The sequence below is a fragment of the Anomaloglossus baeobatrachus genome, chromosome 11 (assembly GCF_048569485.1).
Source record: "Anomaloglossus baeobatrachus isolate aAnoBae1 chromosome 11, aAnoBae1.hap1, whole genome shotgun sequence".
Classification (NCBI taxonomy): Eukaryota; Metazoa; Chordata; class Amphibia; order Anura; family Aromobatidae; genus Anomaloglossus; species Anomaloglossus baeobatrachus.
In genome coordinates this window covers 35,779,134-35,791,614 of record NC_134363.1, presented here as the reverse complement: position 1 = coordinate 35,791,614, position 12,481 = coordinate 35,779,134, and positions in this window count along the sequence as shown.

Sequence of the window (12,481 nt, the reverse complement as noted above, 5' to 3'; positions counted from 1 at the left end):
TAGCCTCGTAAAGGAATATTCATGATGTGGGGACAGAAGCCCTGATTCCATCAATGTGTCACTTATTGGGCTGCTTGGTGCAGTTTTGATAGAATCCCTGTTTTCTCTGCTGTAGATGTAGCAGTGGTCAGAATGTTGAGCTGTGTAGCCCCACCCACATCTCTGATTGGCAGTTTTTAAATACATTTTTTGAACATTGTCAGCCAATCAGTGGTGGAGGCGTGGTTACACAGATTACCTGGACTGTCTTGCTTGAGACACCTAGTCCAGCAGTAATAGTTTCCTGCTGATAAAACACTGATTGTGCTGAAACTACAGCAAGCGTCACATCCCTGGAATGAGGCTTTCTGTCTCTAGATCATTTTGCTCTCAGCTTACATAGCAAAAAACAAATAGCAAAAAATTCTAGCATTCTGCCTGCTAATTTCTCTGATGTCTGTGATCAGCGCAGGCAGACTCGGGCATCAACCCACAGACTTGTAGTTCACAGGCAGGCTGGCAAGAGTTAATCTCTGCTGGACCGCTTGTTAGTCTCCTTTAATCGCATGCTGTGGGGGAGCCAGTCACATTCTCTCACCTCCTATATATGCTGGCTGGACACTCCCTTTAATGCCAGCTATAGCTTCTCTATACTGGTCTGGTGAGATGTTGTGATCTAGACTTACCAGTGGCCGTAGTACTTTGTTGCTGTGAGCGGTTTTGATGTTAACCCTTCTTATCCTTTTGTTGCTGCCTTACTTCTCTTGCTTTTCTCTTTAGTTTCTTACTGTTTGTTCCTGTGAGTTTGTAGCATGCCTGAGTTTTGTTTTTTCCCTGTCTGTCTTAATCTGTGTTGCCATCACACCCCTGCCCCTTAGTTTCTAGTGGGTGGGGGGGGAATGGAACAGTTTAGTTCTGGTCAAGAGAATAGTAAGGCAAGGGACTCCGGCATCTCCACCATCAGGGGTAATCCGGAGGTTAGGGATAGCCTAGGGTTCCCTAGAATAAGGGACAGTATAGGACCTCACTGTCCCTCGCTCTCCTGCGGTTGCATTGTGACATTTCCTTTCTGATTGCTAGGGTTCAGACTGCTGTGACCCCCGCTGATCCCGAGAACAGAGGCTATGAAGAGAGCCATATGTATTGAATGGTGCCCGATTATACGCACTGTTGCTCCATTCAATCTTATGGGAGTGCCGAAGACCAGCCGGGGCGCAGCAATCCCTGTCCCATTAAGAATGAATGGAGCAGCATAGTGCAAAATCGACCACCTCTCCATTCACATGTGGCCCTTCAGAGGGGGGGGGTTATTCCTATGAATAGTGGATGAATTCCAAATTTGAGAAAGCCCCTTTAATGACTAAGCTCAGTATTAGGAACTTTATTGTATCTCACTCTGTTACAGAAAAAAATATAAAAAAAATATGTTGTTTAAATCTATTTTTGTTAAAATCCGGTAAATTTTTGGAATATTTTTTTTTATAATATGATTTTTATTGATAAAAATAATCTTGCCATTTTCTCACCTTCCACTGTGGATTTTTTAGACATTGTTACTGTGCTTTAAAGATGAGTTTTCTTCAGACTCATTATCAATTATCAGCAGAGGCAGATTTACAATGAATAATAACTATAGTTTGATATATTGTATAATATATATTTATATATATATATATATATATGTATATATATATATATATAAAACATATAAAGCTGAGTGTATGCGTGTATGTATGTATGTATGTATGTATGTATGTATGTATGTATGTGTGTGTGTGTGTGTGTGTGTGTGTGTGTGTGTGTGTGTGTGTGTGTGTGTGTATGTATGTCCACTAAAGGAATCTGCACCGTCACATTTATAATCACGAAATTTTGCACAGACACCCCATGTGACTCATGGAACGTCGTAGACTATGTTTTGACGGGAAAATGTAACCCTGCGCTTTACAGTTACTCTCCAAAATACCTGCCTCCATTGACGTGAATGGAGCTGTGAGCTATTAGGTTATTAATAGGAGCTGTGATTGGTTGCTATAGGAACAAAATAAATTGTTAGTATAAGAAGCTCATGTGTGAGGTAAGTATATGTCAGTGGGGAGACGGATAGAGAGAGAAAGAGATAGAGAGAGAGACAGAGTAAGAGGCAGACAGAGGTAGACAGACAGGGAAAGAGACAGACGGCGAAAGAGACAGACCTGGAACGAGAGACAGAGAACGAGACAGACCTTTAACGAGACAGACCTGAAATGAGACAGATGGGGAAAGAGACAAACGGGGAAAGAGACAAACGGGGAAAGAGACAGACGGGGAAAGAAACAGACGGGGAAAGAGACAGACGGGGAAAGAGACAGACGGGGAAAGAGACAGACGGGGAAAGAGACAGACGGGGAAAGAGACAGACGGGGAAAGAGACAAACGGCGAAAGAGACAGACGGGGAAAGAGACAGACGGGAAAGAGATAGACCTGGAATGAGACAGACCTGGAATGAGACAGACTGGGAAAGATTCTGACAGACAGTTAGAGAGAGACAGACACAGAGATAGAGAGAGACAAACAGAGAGACTGATACAGAGAGAGACAGATATATATATATATATATATATATATATATATAATATTTATACGCAGCTTAAAACACAGGACCCACCCATCACAATATAGGCCATGTGTCACAGCTCACCTTCCCTTCACAATGACCTTTGCACATGATCATTACAGGCAACAGATAGGGGCGGAGTCTGTCCATTGCTTCTAATGTACATGTGCATTTCCTGAAACAACAGGAAGTTAGAGTTTTAAAAAAGCCCCAGTGGCCAATGTAAGAATTGCAACAACTCTACTTTTTATTTTTTACAATAGATCATGATAGGAGAAGAAGAAGGAAAAAAAAAAAACATTGCCAAAAAAATTGTAAATTTACAATGAACACAAAAAAAAATGTATTTAAACAATGCGGAATTTTGGGACATCACCCCAGTTAGGATGGTAATGATGATATCCCTATTCCTACCCCAGAACCTGCTTTTATTGCAATTTAAAATACCAAAAAAATAAAATCAGATGCCAAGATAATTATCATTTTACTTGGCCGACCAGATAAACAAGGTGAGAATTTCATCTATACAGTCGGGTGAAGTTGTGCTGGAAGCATGTGCAAAATCAGATAATGCAGTGTACATTACTGAGGTCACATGTGACAGCTCCGTCATGTATAATGCATGCGCTTCCATTAGCCGGCAGTCAGTAATATCCCCTATGGGCTCACTCCATGCTTCTCCCATACCATTAATACACTGGTTATTGCTCTATGCTATGTACTCCATGCTATAAAATACATTCAACGGAGTCTTAACCCATTACTTGCCAAATTAGCAATTTTCATTTTTTTTTATTAAATGACAGATTTGGGTCCTAATGAATCAGAAACATAATTTGCCAAATTATAATTAATAATAATTATTGAATTAATAATAATTCTTAATTATCATTAATAATTAATTATTAATAATTAATATTAATAATATTATAATAATATTATATAATATATAAATAATATATAATATATAATATAATATATAATATAATTATAATAATAATATTAATAATAATTAATATTAATGATTATTATTTTAATAATGATTCTTAATAATTAATTAATAATTATAATAATGAATACTAATTATTAAAATAATAACTATTGGACCTAATTATAAAATCTTAGTTGCTAGAAGCAAAAGATTAGGCGTCCCAAAAAAAGGACATTGGTAGATAATGGGTTAAGACCACAATTTAATATGGAAGCACCAGCCGCAGCACAGAAGATCCCAGGAAATAGTTAGCGGTAAGGCAATCTCGCACGTTATTCGTTTTTATTTATTTATTTTTTAATACCGCAATGTAATATGTCTCCAGAGAATACAATAGTAAGTATGGGAAAAAAAAAGAAATTCTTAAAAGAGTAATGGTCGTTGTAATATATCTTGGAGAAATCTTCTCTCTCGTCCTGGACTGATCTTTCAATCTCATTTCAGGGGAAAAAAAAATATAAAATCTGTATTCAGTAAAGACAGATATCTCCATTACTGAGATAGGAGTTGACAGTTGGTGCTTACAAAATTCTATGGAGAAGAGAGGAACTAGAGATAGATACTATAGGAAAGCGAGGGACAGGGGCTACTATGCTGTCCGGGACACTAGGGGTCCCTAGGTTATCCCATCTCAGGGTTACCCCTAATGGTGGAGATGCCTGATGTCACACTTGGGGAAGTACCAAGCGAACTGCAATAGGTAAGGTAAGAGAAACCCTGTGGCTAGGGAAGGGGAAGATGGTGACCTCTGTCCAAACCTACCGCTGAGTACTAGGTTCCTTCACCGTCCTAGATAGGTTCCGCACCTATGACCTGAGCGAGATACCTGACCCTGATCTGGGCCCTAGGTAGGGAGCAGATGGGATAAGCTCTTTGTCAACCCCACTAGGCACTAAAGGGCACACAGGGATAACAAACAAGGTACACCTCAAATAACTTATCTCCAGTTGTCTCAGGGAGAGAAGCTGCAACAACCAACAGATTCTCCTGATGTATGCAAGCTGCCTGCTTGCACTGAGGACTTGATATAGATGTAACCACTATCACCAGCACCGAGTAATAGGAAGTGAAGGTATATAAAGACACAAGGAAAGTGGTGATGAACAGTAGCTGATAGGCTGAACAATGCCGCAGGGTCCTAAAGAGAAAAAGATGAAAACCAAGCAGGAATGATAGAAGGTCAGGGAGAAGTTTCTGCAGCCAAACTGTCATGCTGTTGTACCGCCCCTGTGCCAGCGGCCGAGCCGCTCAGATCCGGAGCCGCGGTGGCTCGAGGGGTCTACGGACCCGGGGGTCCGTGCGGACACTCAAATTCAAAAGAGAGGGGATAGGTATGTACAGGGGATGAGTAAGTTCATGACGCCACCCACGGTGTGTGGTAATGTAGGAGACCACAGCTGCTGTTGGGGAGCCCGGTGGCGGTGGTATAGCAGTGGATGTTTAACCCCTCCGTGGGTTGGGTGTTGGTGACTAGGGTGCCGTTGGGTAGAGGAAAAGTGCTTTTCAGCGTACTCAGTTCAAGAATAACAACTCCGACAGCTTGTAAACCAGAATTCTGAGCACCGCTGCAGCATGGAGAGAGCACGTGTGGATCCGTGCCCTTGGTGTTGCTGTTAGCCTGTGGCCTTTTCCGTGGCACCTTCTCACTAGTTGGACCCTCAAGCTTGAAACATTTTGGGTCCCGGTCACCCATATGGCTAACGGAGTGAGCTTGCTCTCAGGGTTCACACTTGGGATTTTCTGGACTAGGCAGTGGGAAATTCCTTTACCCCTCCTTGCGCTAGTACCCCAATTTTGGAGCGGGTGAAGAACGGATCTTGAAGGCTCCGTCCTCGTCGGGTCAATTACCAGGACGCCTGAAGCTACTTCCTGGCCTAGTGTCCACGTACCCTGTCGTACCCTGGCCCCTGCCTTGTGATGGCTCAAGGTCGCCGGCTGCCCTCCTCGGGAGTCCGTGCCCCTTGACGCAATCCCCTGCGACTAGGGTTCCAGCTCCTACCAGGCTCAGACTAACATCTGCCACCTAGTAAACTTCAGGAGCCCTGCTCTGGACCAGTGACCTCTCCATCACAGACAGTCACCTTCCACCTCCTACTCCTTTCACTCCTGTTTCAATTCTATGTCACTTTCTCACTTTTCCCAACCAACCCCCCATGTGGGCAGCCCTATTCCCTTCAGGCTCCCAATGGTGTGTTTGGTGGTGTTTGGTGCAAAGTGTTCCTAGGATTTTGACTGGCTAAGCTGTTAGCAACACCAAAAGACCAGGACCCGTAACCAAGGAGGAGTGGATACTGTGCAAAAGGGCAGATTGCACAATACCCTGTGACGACCTGATAGGCCAGGGCGTCACACTGGCACCAGGGGGAGCCAGAGCTCTACAGCAGAAGACACTACACGGAGCAACCAGAACCAGGAAGTAGATACACAGTGTGTGCTCGTACACTGCCTCACAGCACAGCTGGGGAGCAGAGCTGTGGGGCGTGCAAGGAATGGTCAGGCGGGCCGGGTCAAGCACAGTACGGGCAGAAGGAGGATTGGAGGAAAGAACAGAAGCAGAGTCGAGGTCAGGCTGAGATCAGTACCAGAGGAAGCAACCAAGTGAAGCAACCGAGTGGGGAGGTAGGAGAGGGGACAGAGGAATGGGGGGACAACTAGGGGATGGAACACAGGCAGGGCACGGGGGCACAGGCACAGACGGATCAGGATAACACTTACAGGACCAGCAATCACAGGCAAAGCAGCGCTAAGCATATAGCCGGCGCTGGTTCATTGGAGATGTCAGTTTTTAAAGCATCCAAGCTCCGGAAGTGAGGCTCAGGAGAAGGCTCCGCCCCCTAGCCATGTGACGGGGAGGTGGAACCATGACACAAACGTTTTGACCTTCTATAGCCGGACACCACAGGACTGTCTGTCACACGTGACACCTTAGTCCCAAGCCTGGATAAGTTACTGACCGGAACTGATTTGATTCCCCTCTCCCACCAGAGAACAACGGTGCAGGAGACTTGGAAACACAGATTAAGACAGAAAGGGGAAAACAAAAACTCTGGCACTACAAATACACAGGAACCAACAATGAAAGACTCTTGAGAAAAGCAAGAGGAGAAAGGTAACAAAAAGGGTTAACTCCAAAATCGCTCACAACAACAAATACCACAATCACCGGATAGTCTGGATCACAACACCTCACCAGACCAGCTTAGATAAGCTATAGCTGGCATTAATGGAAGTGTTCAGGCAGCATATATAGGAGGGGACAGATCTGATTGGCTTCCCCACAACATGTGATCAAAAGGAGACTAACAAGCAGACTAGCAGAGATGAACTCTTGCTAGACTGTCTATGAACTACCAAGCTGTTGATATTGCTGCCCGAGTCTGCCTGCGCTGTTTACAGACCTCTGAAAAGTTATCGGGCGGAGCGGATTTTTCTCATAAGATATATTAAAAAGTTTCTTGTTTCCACCTATACTATTGATTTATGAGAAAAATAAAATAAAATGACTTGTCACTATCACAGACAGGTACACTGACAATAGTTTAAAGTGTAAAGATGGGGTAGAAAACCCCTCTAAGCTTTTAGAAGATGGATTATTGAAAATTAGCGAATAGTAGGTGCCTATCTTAAAAAAGTACTATTCTCACTAAAAAATTAAAAAAAAATATAGGTAGAAAAAGAAAGCCATGACAACTATGCTGCCTTCAGATTTAGAAATGTATGGCTGAGCTCGCCCTCGTTACAGACCCTATGTGATATCCTTTTATTTGCTTTCATTAGTGATGACCCACCCCCATCCAATCAATATACCCATCCCCCGCTGTCTGGCAGAAAGTACTTTAGCTAATGACTTAAGACCTCCATGGGGATGGATTGCTCGCCTATAGGCTCAGCTGGACATCACAGATGCAGACTCATGAGCCTCACTATACAGTTAAAGGGGAACTCCACTTAGCTTTTGATCTACAGACCACCTGTCGCGGGCGGGGAGGGTGCTGTGCTCACCACGCTCGGGTCCGGCGCTGCTGCGGCTGCTCGGTTGCTCGAGCGGTGGGCTGGATCCGGGGACTCGAGCGGCACTCCTCACCCGTGAGTGAAAGGGGTGGTTTGGTTTGGGGATTTGGTCCGTGATGCCACCCACGGGTTGTGGTGAGGTTGGACACCACCGCTGCTGTTGACGGGGATCCCGGGAGCGATGGCAGGGAGCAGCTGGGATGTTGTTTCCCCCTCCGTGGGTAGGGGTCGGTGGTCCCGGGCCCGGTGAGGTGACGGGGAGGCAGGGTTGGCAAGGTGCAAGGGGCGCTTGGACTGCGCAGCGCGGTGCCGGACGGCACGGTAGTACTCACTCAGCCACAAATGGATGCAAGTCTCTGGTAAAACAAATGGCTGGATGGACGGGTCCCGCAGCCGGCTGCTGTGGTTTCTCCCGGACGGTTGGTGGTGGCTGCCTTTCCCTGCACCTTTTGTGTATCTTCGGTCCCGATGGCTTCCCACCGGTAACCCGCTGCCCAGCGTGGATATGTGCCGGAGGAGCCCTTTTGCCCGCAGGCTCTGGCCCTGGGAATTCTAGCTGTGGCGGTAGCTGTATTTCCCTCTCACTGTTTGGACGGTTGCCTTCAATCGGGTCTTGGCTGTTTGGAAACCCTGGGGTTCTGGTCACTAACAGATTTGACCTGTTTAATGGCGACTCCAAGCCTGGTCGGGGTCCGCAGGCCCTGCCGGTTTGTGCTGGCTTCACTTCGCTCCCCAGTTCGGTCCCCGGTCCTACGGTTCCGCGTTGATCTTCCTCTCCTGCAGACAGCCACCACCGTCTGCCAACCTTGCTCTTGGTGCCCGGGCCACGTACCCGGACACAGTCAGTTTGCTCCTCTACTACCACTTTACTCCTCACTCTTTCCCTTCCCTAACTTCACTGACTTCCTTTTCCCGCCTCCAGGACTGTGAACTCCTCAGTGTGTGGGGCCAACCGCCTGGCTCCACCCCACCTGGTGTGGACATCAGCCCCTGGAGGGAGGCAACAAGGATTTTGTGTCTGACTGATGTGCCTATCTCGGGGTGGGGGTGTTGTGTTGTAGTACCTGTGACGACCTGGCTAGTCCAGGGGGCCACACACCACAACCGCTGAATTTTGGCAAGTGACTGGATCAGCGATGACTGATGTAACAGAGCTAGATCAGCGATGACTGAGGTAGCAGAGCTAGATCAGCGATGACTGATGTAACAGAGCTGGATCAGCGATGACTGATGTAACAGAGCTGGATCAGCGATGACTGAGGTAGTAGAGCTAGATCAGCGATGACTGAGGTAGCAGAGCTGGATCAGCGATGACTAAGGTAGCAGAGCTAGATCAGCGATGACTGAGGTAGCAGAGCTAGATCAGCGATGACTGATGTAACAGAGCTGGATCAGCGATGACTGATGTAACAGAGCTGGATCAGCGATGACTGAGGTAGTAGAGCTAGATCAGCGATGACTGAGGTAGCAGAGCTGGATCAGCGATGACTAAGGTAGCAGAGCTGGATCAGCGATGACTGATGTAACAGAGCTGGATCAGCGATGACTGATGTAACAGAGCTGGATTAGCAACGACTGATGTATCAGAGCTGGATCAGCATGACCGATGTAGCAGAGCTGAATCAGCAATGACCGATGTAGCAGAGCTGTGTCAGCAATGACTGATGTATCAGAGCTGGATCAGCATGACCGATGTAGCAGAGCTGAATCAGCAATGACTGATGTAGCAGAACTGGAACTGCAATTACTGATGTAGATGTAGTAGGCCTGGATCAGTGATGACTGACATAGCAGCGCTGGATCACTGATGACTTACATATGAAATCTGGATCAGTGATAACTGATGTAGGAGAGCTAGATCAGCGATGACTGATCTATCAGACCTAGATCAGCGATGACTGACATAACAGAGCTGGATCAGCAATGACTGATTTAGCAGAGCTGGATCACCATGACTCATATAGCAGAGCTGGAACAGCGATGACTAATGTAGATGCAGTAGGCCTGGATCAGCAATGACTGAAATAGCAGAGCCGGATCAGCGATAGCTGATGTAGCAGAGCTAAATCAGCGATGACTGACATAGCAGAGCTGGATCAGTGATGACTTACATATCAAATTTGGATCAGCGATAACTGATGTAGTAGAGCTGGATCCGCAATGATTGATGTAGCAGAGCTGGATCAGTGATGACTGATGTAGGAGAGCTGAATCAGCAATGACTGATGTAGCAGTGCTGGAACAGTGATGACTGATGTAGTAGGCCTGTGTGAAGCCCCGCATTATCTTCAGGTGCAGGTCGCCGCAGGGTCTCCACGGGCTTGGGAATCTTCTGGTCACAGGTAGGTTAACTTCAATGGGGGGGATTCGTGACGCCACTCTCGTTATTTGCGGTCAGGGGGTGACCGCCACTGCAGTTTAGGGGACGCCTGGGGCTGATGTTAGTTGCAGTCAGATGTTGTAGCCTCCTGAGAGTGAGGCTGGCCCCAGGGCCCAGTGTAAGTGTGTAGTTCCACAGGTCGCAGAAGAACTCACACACAAACAGCAAAGTCAATCAGGGTTTTTACTCACTTTAAGGTGGCAGGGGTGAGTTAACCCCGGCGATACTATGGTGGACCAGGAGGAACCAGGTATCCCTTCGGCTGATGTAGGGGTGACTGCTGACTCGCCTTCCTAGCCCTTTTTGTTTTGAGGTGACTCCGACCTGAAGTCTTGCTGGGATCACCCAGGGAAGTCGCATACTCCGTTCTCCCCTTTCAGGCCCGTTTGCGGGCAGCGTGGACCAAGTAATTCCGGCTGCTTGCCTTCTGTCACTTATGGGCCCCCGTCGTTGTTGCTGTAGCTGCGAACTCTGTGTAGTTTGGTGAGGCACATAAAGGGCCCTCATCAGCAGGTTGGGCAGGCCAACTGAATGGGCCTCTGCTCTGGGGACCTGTACCCCGTGCGGGCTGGGTTTACTGACAGTCCCCTTACTCAGCCACCTCTGCACCAGGTGGATTGCAGGCAGCAGTGAACAGTAGCCCTTCTCCCTCGCTAGCAGCCACGAACGGTGCAGTGTCTGGAAGGGCCCTGCTCCACTGCTCTGCCCTCCAGATGCGGCTCTACACCTCCTGCTCCTTTGGCTGCCTCTGCACAACTCCCTTGTTCCCAGTCACACCACCCACCACTAGCTGGGAGGCGAGGGCCATGCCCCCTCCCTGAGTCTGCTCAGGGCTCCCCTCTAGCTGTGTGTGTGTTCCTGGTTACTAGTGTTCCATGTGTCCACACCCTAGTCAGCCTCTGGGATTACCTGTGTTATACTGACCCAGCATGGGTGCAGTACTCACTGGTGCCTGACCAGGTCAGCGGTGCCACATTCCCCCTTAGTTACCAACAGCACGTCCTCGGGCTGTAAAGACAAACATTTTTAAAATGCAAAACATTTAAAACATGAAAACATTTAAAAGCATCATAAAAACACTGTAAAACCACACCAGGTACCACTTTTCACCACCCTCCACTCACAAGTCCGTTATCCCCCAAAACCCTCTCAGGAGGCAGGTCACCGGTCCTTTTAGCAACCAGGTCTGGGCCATCTGTTTCCCCAGACCTTTCCTCCAATCTTCCTCTCCTGGGGCTGGTGGTTGAAGGCAAGCCCCTCTCCCGTCGAGCCGCGTCTTCGGCCTCTTCTGGCAGGAATGTAGAGGCGGCATCCACAGTCAGTCCAGACAGGGTACCCTCTTTGTGGTGGAGAGCCAAGCCCCATAAACAGGCATGCTCCCTTGTCGTAGGCGACCCAGGCCCCATAAACGGGCGTGCTCTGGTGGTGGTTTCTCTGGGGTAACTATAAACACTGCAAGAGTTTGTGTTTATAGCTAGTTCATAGCCTAATGGTCCTTAGAAATGCACAAACCAAGTGCAAAGATTTTGTAAACAAGGTTCTCACATCAGTTCATGTGGGCACGTAATCTTAAACTTTTCTTCAACGTTGCAAAACTGGGAACTTGTAACTTCTTGCTTTTCTTGCTTTACATAGACTCTCTCCTTGCACAACCAGGGCTTTGACATCTAGAGGTTTCCGTGTCTTCCTCTGTAGTGCTTGTGGTATCTTCATCTTTAACTGTCTAGTTCTTGCTCTTTCTGTTGTCTTTATCTTGTTCTCTTTCTTTGTGTTCTTCTTTTTCTTTATCTGTTTCTGTTCTTTTGTCTTGTTGTGTTGACCTTGGGGGTTTGGTGGAGACAGCAGGGTTGAAGTAAGGATTCCTGGGGCATGGCACCACGTCCAGTGCATACCAGCCGCGTTCACCTTGGTGCTTGGTAAATTCGACCAGGTCTCCCATATGCACATCCCGGCCAGGGTGTCCTCGGGGCAGGTGGGAACGGACATCTCTCCTGCTGACAAAAATGCCCTCCTTTACGCCGGGCGCTAAAATAAAGCCATAACCAGTTTTTAGGCTGAACTCCTCCACTACTCCACGGTAGAGAGGACCTCTAACCTGGTGGCGGGCTTTCCTGAGCGTCTGCTTCGCCTCCAAGTCCCGGGCTGTCACGTCTTCCTTCTGCCGGTCTGGGGAATGCTGCACAGGGGGTGGTCTCACTCTGGCGCGGCACCGTGCTCTGCTGGCTGGACTCCTCTTTTCTGCCACCTCGCTGCCTGCGGGCTCCCAGGTGACGTACATGCTGGGTATCATGATGGCCAGCGCTTCTTCCTCAGCAGGGGGAATCGGGCTCTCTTCATCACAGCGGGAGTAGGGCAACATCTCGGTCTCCGGACCTCCCTCAACTCTGCAGGGTGTTGCATCCTCCTCTGGCTGATCAGGGGTCTGCTCTTCAGCCTCCAGGCCTCCCCTCCCCCTTAGTGCTCTTGAGCACTCCTCCGACAGCAGCGCTGGGGATGGGCGTTGTTCAGTAGGCCAGGGGGGTG